Raw genomic sequence first — 12,749 nt, 5'->3', positions numbered from 1 at the left:
GGCACATCCGTCATTCAAGCCTGGCGGAGTTTGACTCAATAACAGCGCAAATATCCAGCCATTATCTCTCCGTGGAGTACTCCCTCAATGTTAATGTGTTCTTAGGACGATTAGATCAGTGTGAAATAGTGAAAGAGAACCCCCTGATTGATAACACGTGTCCCCTCCCCCTTGAACACCTCATTTACCAGATCCACGGCGGAGAAGCCGGGGAGCCCGGGTACATGAATCCACCGGCTCACATGAGATTGGGTTACAGCTCCGGCTCGGTAATCAGACAGGCCTCGGTGAGAATTAGAACATTCGTTATTGGAACGATACGGGAAGAGAGCTACGTGGGCCTCGCCACTGTAATGGCGTAGATAAATACACCGCAGACCTGCTCACAGAGGAATGAAGTGCAACATCCCTCAAGGAGATAACTGTTAATCTATAGCCTGTTCAAGTGTAAGAGCCAGTCAGTCTTCTGGCTCAGCTCCAAGGCTTAACCACACGAGCACTGGAGGTAAAGTCTTAAAGTGAAGTGTACGTTCTGCAGAAGAACCCGATCATCTGGATCCCGTGGCAGCAGGCTTAGAACTGTTCCTGTGCATTACGGCGCCGCTCTCTTTTGCTCTGTCACTCACGATTAGCACTGAGCGATACGCTTGGAATCCCAGTCATGGTCTTAGTAAGGATATTTCTCATATGAATACGAGTACAGCGTTCCCAGTATGATTGTTGTTGGGAAAGAATACTTGGTGATAAAGTTGTTTGACCAGAAACAGGTAATTAATCGATGAATCACATTATTTTTTCAATCAGGGAATACAGTGCTTCCTCGTTACAGCATCTTACTTTGAAAGGTTTAATATAAAGAGACAAACCACTTAGAAACAGGCACCTCGAGCAACGACCTGTTTTCTTCCGTGATACAAGTAAAAGTAGATTTTGACAGAATGCACTTTGGCTGTTTGCTTGGATTGTGACGAATCCATCGTACAAATTCGGGAGCGGAACATGAAAGTGAAATAACAGATTCCTTGGACATGGCATCCAAACCGAAACTGATCAGATTTTTCATCACTTGCCTTCCCAGTTTTGTGTCATTCTTTTTTTCTTCTCAATGTCCAGATCCAGCAGAACGTCCTTTTAAACTGGGAGAAACCATCACTCTACCACGTGCATGGTCCTAATCCCAACAACTGTTATATTCCATTTCTAAAACCATCCATCTCAGCTCACAGAGAGCTGACAGACTCAAACATTAGCACGTTGTCAGCAGCTCGTCACTTCTCCATCGCGCTTGGTATTATCTTGCCCCCTCAGTCGGACTTCCCCGGATGGAGTTACCTCTCGACGGTCTCTGGAGGAAGAGTAGGTGTTTTCCTGTTGTGTGACCAGTTTAGCTCGACCGCGATGGGGCCTCCTGGTCTCTCACCGGGGGTCTGTTGAATTCTGGGTCACAGCCCCGGGCGACGGCTGGCCCCCACGTTAGCTTCTTTTATGTCGTCTCAGCCTCTCTGACATTCCACAGTAGGTATTTCTTTACTTTTCCGATAATGCTGCGACCTCGCACACCTCGACATCCCCTGCTCGTTATGCACGGCCCTGCTGCCTCAACAGAAACGAGCTGCACGAAACCTCCATTTTCCCCGGGCTATTTATTTAATGGATAATGCAAGGGACGCAAAAATGGAAATCATGCATTCGACCATGTCTTTAACCCCAGCTCCGCCCCCTGGCTGCCTTCCACTGCTGCACACATTCTCATCTCCGGCGAGCATAAATCACTTCGGTAACTTGTTATTACCAAACTCATTATTTATTCTCCAGGAGGGTTTAAGGTGACGCAAAGAAAAATCCCTATCAAATATTTAAAAGCTCCGAGAAGTGAGTAAGAGAACATCATCTTCATCGGCCTCTGTCTGTTCCAACGAGCTGCTACGAGCTAGGAAATAAAAAGCCGGAGAGATTTTGCCGAGCCGGTTTGTAATGAGTTTATGTCAAAAGGAAGCGATAAGAGGGAGCATCCATATATTCTAATCTCTGCCTCCTCTGTGGTGGTGGGTCGGTGCAGAGGGTGCAAGCTCGCCGGGGCGCTCTGGCACCGAGGGGGGGGAGATGTGACGGTGCCAGGCGCTTTGTATTCCCAGCCTTGGGTTGTAGAAGGATGCAAGGAGGAAAGCAGGAGGAGGGAGAAATAAGAAATGAAACGGGGGCTGAGGAGGAGGAGACAGTGAGGAAGAGAGCTCGGAGACAGTGTAATCACTTCTACTCTACCGCCCCCCCCCCCCCCCCCACCCCGATACTGCTGTCTGCCTGATGCTTGACTCTTATCCCCGTGCATTCTCCACGCTGCCCTCACCCAGTGTCTAACAATGTCTCTTCTTCACTCTCTCTCTCTCTCTCTCTCTCTCTCCCTCTCTCTCTCTCTCTCTCTCTCTCGCTCTCGGCTCAAACAGAAACTAGAGCCTGCAGGTTTGTATATGTGAAGCTGCATCATCTTGTTAACTTTATTCGTTAAGCTAGGTAAGCTTAGACTCTTGATTCCGCGTGCACCTAAAAAACTGTTTAAAAAGTTAACTGTCAAATATGTTTGGCTTTCATTGCGTTACAGCTCTCGGGTTTCGGGGTTGGGAACTACGTGTTACCGACTCCTGCCCTCTGCCGCCTGCAGGTCCCCGAGACAGAGTGAAAAAAAAAAACTGAAACACCATTCGGCACGACGGCAGTTTTAAACCGACACCAGCGTGGACTCGCTGCTGGGAGGCGGGGCTTGCTGCTGGGAGGCGGTCCGCGGCGCCCTGAGAGCTAAACAGAAAAGATGGTCTGAGTTCACAGCGAGACGATCTGCCAGCCCCCGTCTCCTCCAGCTCCGTTGGCTGAGATACTACCTGACTAATTTTGGCTTCTCTATACGCACAGAACAATGACTCCTTTTCAGAAGTTGTTCTATTTTAGAAAATCCCAGGCGGTTTACAGTCAGAGCTCTCAGAAGTACGCCAACAAGACTCCGGCTCGGGCTTTCAACCTGTCAAGTTCTTATTTGAATTGTGTGTGTGTGTGTGTGTGTGTGTGGTACAGTATGATTTGGAAAGCAGCTGTATTATTATTAGTGCATTGATATACTCACCTGTCTGGTGGCTATGAGATAGAAATACAGTTTGAGATTAAAGCACACGTTCTGAATGAGATTCTGGTTTTGAGGACACACATGACACCGTCGCTACGCGCTCTTCATCTTGTATAAATATGCATCTGTGTGGTTAAAGTGACAAACATCTTCTGATTTACAGTGTAGTAACAATGACACACTCACTCACACACACACACATTGCTCTGAGCTTTTCTTTTCTCAATTTATTGATAAATCCTTAAAATCTTTTGTCAGATTTTTACAGATTGACCTCTGTAAAGCTAGAACTAATTCCCTCTTTTTCTATTCATGAAAAGCAACAATAAGTTGATCATATTAATACATATTTTGTATTCTCTATTTAAATCTATTAAAATACACATTTAGTGACATGTTACTCCATTAAAATGAAAGCAGGGAATGTAGTTTATCCTTGATGTGCAGTCCGATCTGAACCTACCAGAGAGAACTAGCTGAGTTCGATCCGAACCCGACTCAAGTTCCCATGTTTTCCATGTTCTCCATGATGTGCAGTGTAAGAAATCAAAGAGATCCCGGCCATCATGACCGAGCTCAACCTGAATCCCAGCTCCACCGAGCAGCTCCCTCTACCACCTCAGGCTTTTTAACTTTGCAGAACTTTTTACATTTACGAGAAAACTGAAACATCATACATCTCCTTTAAGATGTTCCTCCTCTAGGAACCAGTCACAGATGGGTCAGCGATCCCTCACTGCACTTTTTGGTTTTAAAATGGGATTTGAATATTCGATATTGGCAGCTTCGTCTTTTACTGTAAACGCTCCATAACAATGAAACCTTCTCAAAGCCTCCTCCCTGAATCTTAACCATGACCCTACGTCACTGGTCTTTACAGGAGCTCCCCACTGGATGTTAATCAACTGTTCTGGTGAAACACAAACCGAAGCGAGTCCCGCCTCTACAGTGAAATGAAAAACAGATGAGAGTGAAAGCAGCTCAGGGTGAAAGAGGAGCTGAGCAGTGCATCATCGTTCCCTCGGTCTCAGGGTGTTTACAGCAGGTTAGTGGAGGAATGCTTGATAAGGATAAACGCCACATTGCTAATAAGAATATAATCTCTTTTAAGTGATTCACACGTTGCAGATGAATTTTTAGCTGAGGTCATATTTTGAAGAGATACCAACGGTTTAAGCACATTCAGACGACCATCAGATGTTCTCCAGTTCGTCAGCGTTTCTTCGCCCTGATCATGATAATGAAACTATTGTCCGGGATTAAATAAAAATGTGTTTATATCATAAAAACCTGCAGCACGTTCTCTCCCTCAAGTCTTTAATGGAAAACAGAGACACTCCAGTTGAGCACCAGGTGAAAACCACTGAACATCTGCTGAGTTCTAACCCCGATAAAAAGAGCCAATGTCAAATGGCTGAAGTGTTTGTTGGTGAAATCAATAACGTTGCACTGAAGAGGAGGATTTCTTTTTTTCGTGCACGCTTGTCTACAAAGAAAGAAGAGGGAACTGGAGGAAGGGGGGGGTTGGGGGGGGGGGGGGATTGTTGTTGGGTTTTTTTCGCCAGCCCATCATTTTACAGCTCTGCTCGCAGAATGATCTGAAACCGGGCTTACGTTATCAGACTTCAGCCTTTTAGCCACATTCTTGAATCACGAGCTAAAGCTTTCATGTCTTCCCTTCTCAACGAGGCCAGTAGCAGCAGCAGCAGCAGCAGTAGCAGTGGTGGCGTGAGGAGGAGGAGGAGGAGGAGGAGGAGGAGGAGGAGCTGCACACACAAGCGAGGCTCGTAGCGGATATCTTTTTAGTGACAGTCTGTGCGGCGTATTGAAATGTTTATATTGAATGTTTCAGCAGCTTGAAAATCACCATGGTAATGGTCCCAAAGACAAAAGCCCTAGCCTTTTGTCACGGGTAATTATTGCCGAGCGGTTCCCCTCAAAGCCGTCCATTTGGCTCTGAACAATTTCACATTTCATTTTGCTCTCGTGCATTTGACACAGAGATTTTTTTCTTAATTTTTTTGTATTCAAATCAGCCTTGAATGTAGAATTTAAATACCCATTGAAATGGTTTTTCCGATTGAGGCGAGTGGTCTTCTGTGATTTGTCTCCGCCCGCCTCAGATTATTCCATTGGAAGAAACTATGGGATGAAGAGGGACCACTTGAAACTCCCCGATGAAGCCACCTTCACTGTGGAGCTGAACATTCAAGAGACACAATACCTTTTAAAAATGAGCTTCCGGTATTAAGCCCGAGTTTAGGAGTCTTATTTCCCCCCCGAGCTGATGAGACCTCAAAGACTGACTTGGCAGAAAGCGAAATGGAAGTGAGCCGCTGCCAAAGCTGATCCCCGCTGAAGAGTCGTCTCACACGCCGTGTAACTCCGAGCAAGTGGGTCAGGGAAATATGAAAAAGTAATGTGAGCTCCGCGTCTGAGAAGGAGACACGTACACGCCGTGTGATGACATGAGATACAATACAGAGCTCGTCCTTGGGTTATATTCGGTGGTATAGCTCTTTATAGTCATTTGTTTCAAAGGGACATAAATCGCTAATATCAAAATTATATGGCTCCTCCGGCTGCTCTCAAACTCTCCAGGCCTTTTCAAGTGGTCACACGTACCTTGCACCTGAGCATCTGGAGATCCGAGGAATGCAGGTACCGACTAGCAACAACTGTGAACGGATTCAAAATCAAGTGTTCAAAAGCACCGGGGGGGGCGTACGTTCATAATTCACCAGAATCAGTGCATCGCTAACAATGTCTCAGATGTTTTGAGACTTGAGCTGAGCAGCGCTGAGTGAAAATAAACAGCTCCAGGCTACAGGAGAAGAAAATAATAAATATACAAACTGGGAACATCTACAATATTTGAGCAGTAGCCTACATAGCACCAGCAGCTTCACCATTAACCAGCACTGGCTTTGGATAGTGATTTGACTCCAGTGCTTTGTTCCAGGCTCAAATGTGTTGCCTTGAAAGAAAGCACAGAGAGAACAGTGGGTCGTGGTCTCCAGAGGATGAACCCCTTTGGTGGCACTGTGACTTTTTCCTCTGAGACCATCATGAAGTTATCGACATCATCACTGCATTGAAGATACTGATACATAAGCCAATATATATATATGAAAATGGGAATTATTCCTAAAATAACAAACCTGTATGAATAGAAATATAATTAAGGCCCTGATAATTTACAGTTTAAACAAAAACGTAATCATTAATAACTATGAATAATAAGAAAACACAGATACAACATTATTCCTCACACATAATAACAAACTTATATGATAATTTGTTAAGGACAAACTATATAAAGACATGATTTAAAACATCCAAAGGTTTTTTCTGTATTGTTTAATCTGCAGACCTAGAGTCAGATAACGATACTACACTGGAATACAATTATGAAGGAGGTTATAAATGGGGTATTTCTATCCTCTTCTGTTTTCTGTCTCATTTCTATATTTGCTCACTGCTCCTCATCCATCTGACCCCCCCCCCCACCCTCACCTCTGATCCTCTCCTCCCTCCTGATACGCAGCCGGAGCGTAGACGGGAGCTCACCTTGCTCCTCGGCCTCTTAAAAAGCTTCCAATGGCTTCAACCTGCTTCCCCATTTTACTGCCCTCACTCACTCTTCCTCCCTCCACTGTTCGAGAGGGTGAATTATTCACAAGCTAGTTGCCGTAAAGATAAAGCATATTTTTCCCTCCCTTACGCAATCAGCTGGGGACTTGCACTCGGGCACAGAGGAAGAGAGAAAAAAATAAGGATTCTGTTCAAAACACTTCTGATAAATTTATAAGAACATCCTGCAAAGCTAACTCTATAAATGTTTTACCGAATCGCATATAGGAAAAGAAAAGAGCACGAGAGGTTCAGTGGTGTCCAGCAGGGAGATTTATTTACACGAGATTTTTATGTAAAAGATGTTTTCACCACAGTGGATGATACACTATTATTCTTGTACTCCATTTATAATGAAGTTCAACCAGTCACAAATCACAAAGGTCTGATTATTTTTTTCTGTCCAGACATTATTTATGAGGGTCGCTAATATTTGAGTGCGTATAAAAAATAGAAATGTTCCGAGTGGAGCCAGACGTTCGACTCAGATAAATTCTAATGGCAACAAGCCAGCGCCGTCTGAGGCTGCGAGGAGTGTGTGTCTGAATGTTGTTACCAGCCGCTTATCTTACGACAAATGAATACACAACACAACTTTGTGAGGGTTCGTACATTTACCAAGTCGACTGTCTCCAGTGTGCCGTCGTGTTATTGACTCGTTCTCCTGTGTTGTTCTTCCTCTCCGTCTCGGCCTGCAAGGGGAGGACAGGCGGCTTCATCCTCCTCTTCTCCGTCCCTGGGAAGTTTTTTAACAAAGTCGTTTATATTAATGACGCCAACGTTTAACTTTTAGAACCATCATCCTCCATCTTCAATCTTAATTTGCAGCTCTCCTCCCTCACGAACATGTGTCATCGTCAATCTGACAATTCATTTTCCGTTTAAATAAAAACACAGACGCTTTTTTTTCCGAAACGTTTTTCATCCGCGGTGACGTTGTTATCTTGTTTGTCCCCGGTGTCATGCAGGGTTTCCTTCTTACTCTTTATCACGAGCTTGTCATTTCCCCCGAGGAAAACAGTGGACCCTGTCCTCCCATGGCGCTTTCCAAGAATAGACGCCTCTTATCTAGTAATTGTATGACTCTCAAAATTGCTTCCTACCCCCTACAGTTCCCATGTACCGCTCCAGTTTCCCTCCGTGTTTCCAGGAGCCCACCCTGGATTCTTTCTTCTCAACTCAAAGAGCAAATTTCCCGTTTTGATTCACGAATAAGATAATTCGGTTCTGTATTCTTAACCAAGCATGACTCCCATTTTTTTATTTCTAGCTAATTCCCTCGTATTCTTCAAACCGAATGATTCTGGTTGGGGTAAATCAACGGGAAACACAAACAGGGGCCAAGGTTGTATGAAAACCATGTGAGAAACCCACTGTGTTTTTTTTAGCAATAGCGACTGGTTGGAAAACAAGCTGCTTTTAAGTTTAATTCGTTGTAAGTGTCCTCTGAAGCAATTAGCCACACATGAACCGAGTTGTGCAAAATGTCAGAACCGAGTCACAATCGATCAGTGTGATGAGAAACAATTTCCAAAAAGAAAGGCAGAATTCAGTTTGAGGTTTTTCTTTAGAAGGGGAAACAGCGAGCACGCAAACTTTCATCAGAATCCAATTCAACAACAATGTTACTGACTCACACAGAAATTGTTTCATAGCTGACATTTCATGGGAAAAATATCACGACATATTCGAAAATCTGATAAAAAAAAAAAACATCTTTGAAGTGTTGAAACTTTGCGTTCGAAAGCCTGAAATATCGAATTAAATAAGTTTTGGTGTTATTTGAACCGAGTTTTGAAGTCCTTGCAAAAACTGTTTTGAAAAGAAATCAAAATTTGAATCTCTGCCGAACATTATTTTGGTAGGAAAAGCACAGAAACAGGAAATGTGCATTTGTATTTACATTTTTCTTTTAAATTATTGATATTGGCATCTGTCCCCAAAGATCCAGTTTGGCTCAAGAAGCATCCAACTGTTTTTCATTGAGTTGAGCTGGTTCCAGTCTATTCACCCTCTCAGGCTCACTGGTAACGGCCCGCTTGATTGATCTTGTTTAGGAAGCTGTGTGATTTAGACAACTGTAATCCTGTGTAGTCTTGTCAGATGATTTAAAGCTGTACGGTTCAGGTGTGCAGGCGAAGGGGACATGAGGCTTATAAATCCTGTGGAGGGAGAGGAGGGTCAGGTGAGCTGATCCTGGAGGACTGGGACTGTCCGGGTCACGGAATGGACGATTATCCTGATCTGGGAAGCTCACATCTGTAATCCTGGAATTATAAATAGTTGGACCTCTCGCTGTCCAACCAGCACATTGCTCCACTCCCTGCCCCTAAACATGTGATTGTTCCTGAGGGAGGTGAATTAGAGTTTATGGCAATCGTGTCATTTTGTCATTCATTAGCGTTTCTATGGGGAGTCATGCGCTGCCGGCGATTACAGGTGAGGATCCGGGCTGTTGCACAACGTTGACGGAGCAGTAAAGCTCCCAGTTCATCAGCCACTGCTCTAAATCACCCCCTCCCAAACACTCCTCCTCCTCCTCCTCCTCCTCCTCCTCCTCCTCCTCCTCCTCCTCCTCCTCCTGTCTCTGTGACCTCCGCCAGCAGCCGCTGACCTGGAAAACATCCGGTAAGTCGGAGCCCTCGCCGGCCCTTCTCTTCGCCTGAAAGCAGCAGAAATATTGAGCCAATTACAAGATGATTATCTGGCGGCCGGGGCGAGGGAACACTGTGGGTGTGTATTTATGCCGGCCAGGCCTCCCCTGCTGGAGGAGGACGAATGAATCAAAGCCTTTGCGTGGGGGGGGGGGGGGGACAGAACTCATGCCCACTTGCCTCTACGTCTTTACAACTCCCGTCAATCGACAGACGTTGGCCCGGATCCAAGGCGACTCCTGAAAGGTCCGGAGGAAACGGGCCCCCCTGTTTTCAGAACCGAGCGCTTGTTAGCTTCCTGCTCCTCCCTAATTCACGTGTCATGCTGTCATCTCGTGTGTGTGCACCCGATTCACAGTAAATTAGACCTTATGGCGCGTTCATACTTTTTTTTGGGGGGGGGGGGGCATTTATATAACAGGCAGACATGAGTCACAGCCGGTATATGAGGGCAGAGTTGCGAGTCGAATCTGTTCCGCGGGGGGAAACGAAAGCAGCCGTTGCATCGGGCCCTTTTTATTCCGACGTGGTTTCTTTATAGACGAGTCTACAAAGGAGGTATTGAGTGATGTGCTGCACTTCACTGTGTACATTGGCTTTTTATTATTAGGGAATAGAGCTGCCTGCACAAGTCCTGGCATCTCTCTCCAAGCTAGTTAGTTCCATATGAGCAGAATGACGTACAATTACAGCGTGTGCTATGTTTTGTCATGTACACAAGCTGTTTGTGATGTTCTTAGTCATCCTGAATGTATATTTGATTCAAAGGTCAGGCCGGGGTCCATGTGTGATGTTTCTTATTTGGTGCTCGGGCCTGTGTCTTGTTTCGGGAGTGGATCCCGCTGCCTGTGTTTCATGCTCGGTTGAGTTCAGGGACTCGTATTTTAGCAGCACGATGAAGACATCAAAGCGGAATCTGGAGCCGCAGTAAATCTCAAAGCACTTGGACGGTTTGTCATCTGTTACATCACCTACCCCACCAATAAAGTTTCATTAGAAAGCAGCCGTATGCTTTTTGCTGTAGAATGGAAAGAAATAGCTTTAGTGTAGTTCACTGACTTTGAAACCCAGCGGCTCTGGTTCCAAACTGAAACTCAAGAGCTGAGAATGTGTGTTCCTCTCTCGTATAACACTGGTGTGTGTCAGTGACTTATATGTGACTCAAGGAAAATGAATTAGAGCTGAGACTGCAACTAATGTTTATGTTCATTCATCAGTTTATTGTTTTTTTGATTAATCACTTAGTCCAGAAAAAGTTTCAAATAACTTTCAAACAGGGTGACGTGTGCAAAAAGTCTGGTCCAGTCAAAAAGCACCAGGGAACTTTAAATGTAAATATTTCACAAATCCTGAAGACAATGGATTTGAAAACTTAAAAAATAAATAGGTGTGGAGCTGTTGTCAGTCCAGTTGCATTCTGGGTCATGTAGTAGCCAGATAGAGACACTGGGGGACATTTGTAAAAAAAAGGGGGAAATCCGTGGTACTAAACCAAAACACTTAATCAAGGATAAAAAGTAAAGTATGTGGGGGGGGGAGTGCAGCCAGCATCTTTTTCATATGACTGCACAGACGCACCTGAAACCATTCTTCCAATAACTATAAAATGTACATCAACCTGAATATGTGAGTCCTTCCCAACATGCCCGTCCTCGTGTTGCACACCGTACAACACACGTTGACCCTGAAACCCGCTGCCCCCCCCCAACGAGTGCCCTCACCCCGCCACCGCTGTGAGTGCATCGACCGCAGAACAAGCTCCACACACGCCATCAAATATGGATGCGTTCCTTTGCTACGGGCTCATTTCTTTTTCATAACACAATAATGTTCCCCTTTGCATCGTAAAGTTGTTGCACTGCAGAGGCCGTTTCAGACGTCTGGTGGTTTCCCCAATCAGCACGATGCCACTCTGCTCAGGAAGTCGTACAGGAAGTCTACCTGCATGCCTGACTCAGAGATCCCCGTCTATCAATAATTAGTCTCCGACGAGTTCTGTTATCGACTGAGCCGAGTGGCTATTGTCTTCCCTGATGACATTGGGTTTGTTTTGAAGAACCGCTACACAGTGCAGCTCCACCCGGGACTCCTGGGGCGGTGAGGCTGATGTGGTGTTGTCCATGACTGTCGGAAAGGTCACAGAAACCGAGAGGACTTTAGTGTGTGTGTGTGTGGGGGGGGGGGGGGGGGGGGGGGGGACGTAGAGACATTGGTGGACTCGTGTTGCTGCTGTTGCTCTTATCGACCACTTCCTGCATGTCTCTACCCCCCCCCCCCCCCCACCCCCCCCCTTGTGCTGACCCTGTCATCTGTTCCTCTCAGAGAAAAAATCCACTCAGGCTTCTCAACCACATAAACTGGATGTGTTTTGACACTGGCCCTGAGGTATCGACTTATGGCTTTTAGATCTGTTTCATCTCTTCGTGCTGAGCTCGACCGGAAGCTGCTTCAAATCCGGCTGCACACACTCACTGTGTGCTGTAGCCTCAGTGAATAGTTCTATACCTTTCCTGGAACTGGTGTCGTCCAATTGTTTTGTACATAAACCTGAATCCAGTCTTTGTAAAAAACAAAAACTCAACATTCTGTAGGGAAAGTAACCGTGCTCACTTTAATTATGACTCATATCTATTGAGAGAAAAGGCGGAAAGATGTGTGAAGTGGTTAAAGAGCGACAAAATGCACAGAAGGACGAGGTCAGGAGGTTTGATGGGTCAAGAAGTTATTGGACTTTGGCACAAGAGATGATTGTTTGATGTTGTTTTCTATGAACCTTCACCCTAGACCCAAGTAATGTCTATGCCTAAACCTTACCCAACCTAAATCAGAGCTGTGTCGGATCAGGGAACACTTGAATTTATCCAAAAGGTTGTTTATCTGATGTATGAATGTTGTGTTTTGCTGTTTGGTTGTCTCGGATCATGCCGGAGAAACCAGTTATCACAAAGATCACGACACCTGAAGTCATTTCCAACATGCACTCTGTTTGTAAAGCTCGGCCTCAGCTCACATCCTGGTGCCCTCTGTCTCATTTCGTTCTGCGTATGTTAAACGGAGCATGATTGTTTACCAGCCTCTCACATCAGAGGCAGAAGCTGCAGGTTGATTGTATTCGCGGGCGCTCGACACCGAACAACATGAACAGCAGATAGAAGTCTGGAGCAGCCTCCAGTTCCCGAAGTCAGGACATGTCAGACGACCTCCCGCCTTCAGGGTCTCGGTAGTTCTGTCACGGGCAGCGAAACTGCCCTGGGACCAGCCCGGGCCACTTTGTCAGCGCCGGTACTCGATTTAAACAGCAGCAGCCCGGCAGATGAATTATTGACGCCTGCATTCTGTACTTTGGT

General features: G+C 45.6%; 1 protein-coding gene across 1 annotated transcript in view; it reads left to right on the top strand.

Moving 5' to 3' along the window:
* Nucleotides 1–12,749, top strand: part of LOC133931858 (heparan sulfate glucosamine 3-O-sulfotransferase 3A1-like) — a 29,544-nt gene that overhangs the window by 13,358 nt on the left and 3,437 nt on the right. The window lies entirely within an intron of this gene.

The sequence above is a fragment of the Platichthys flesus genome, chromosome 20, assembly GCF_949316205.1.
Source record: "Platichthys flesus chromosome 20, fPlaFle2.1, whole genome shotgun sequence".
In the NCBI taxonomy this organism is placed as follows: domain Eukaryota; kingdom Metazoa; phylum Chordata; class Actinopteri; order Pleuronectiformes; family Pleuronectidae; genus Platichthys; species Platichthys flesus.
The sequence above is the reverse complement of the archived record's forward strand: the minus strand, read 5'-3'. Positions and strand labels throughout refer to the sequence as shown.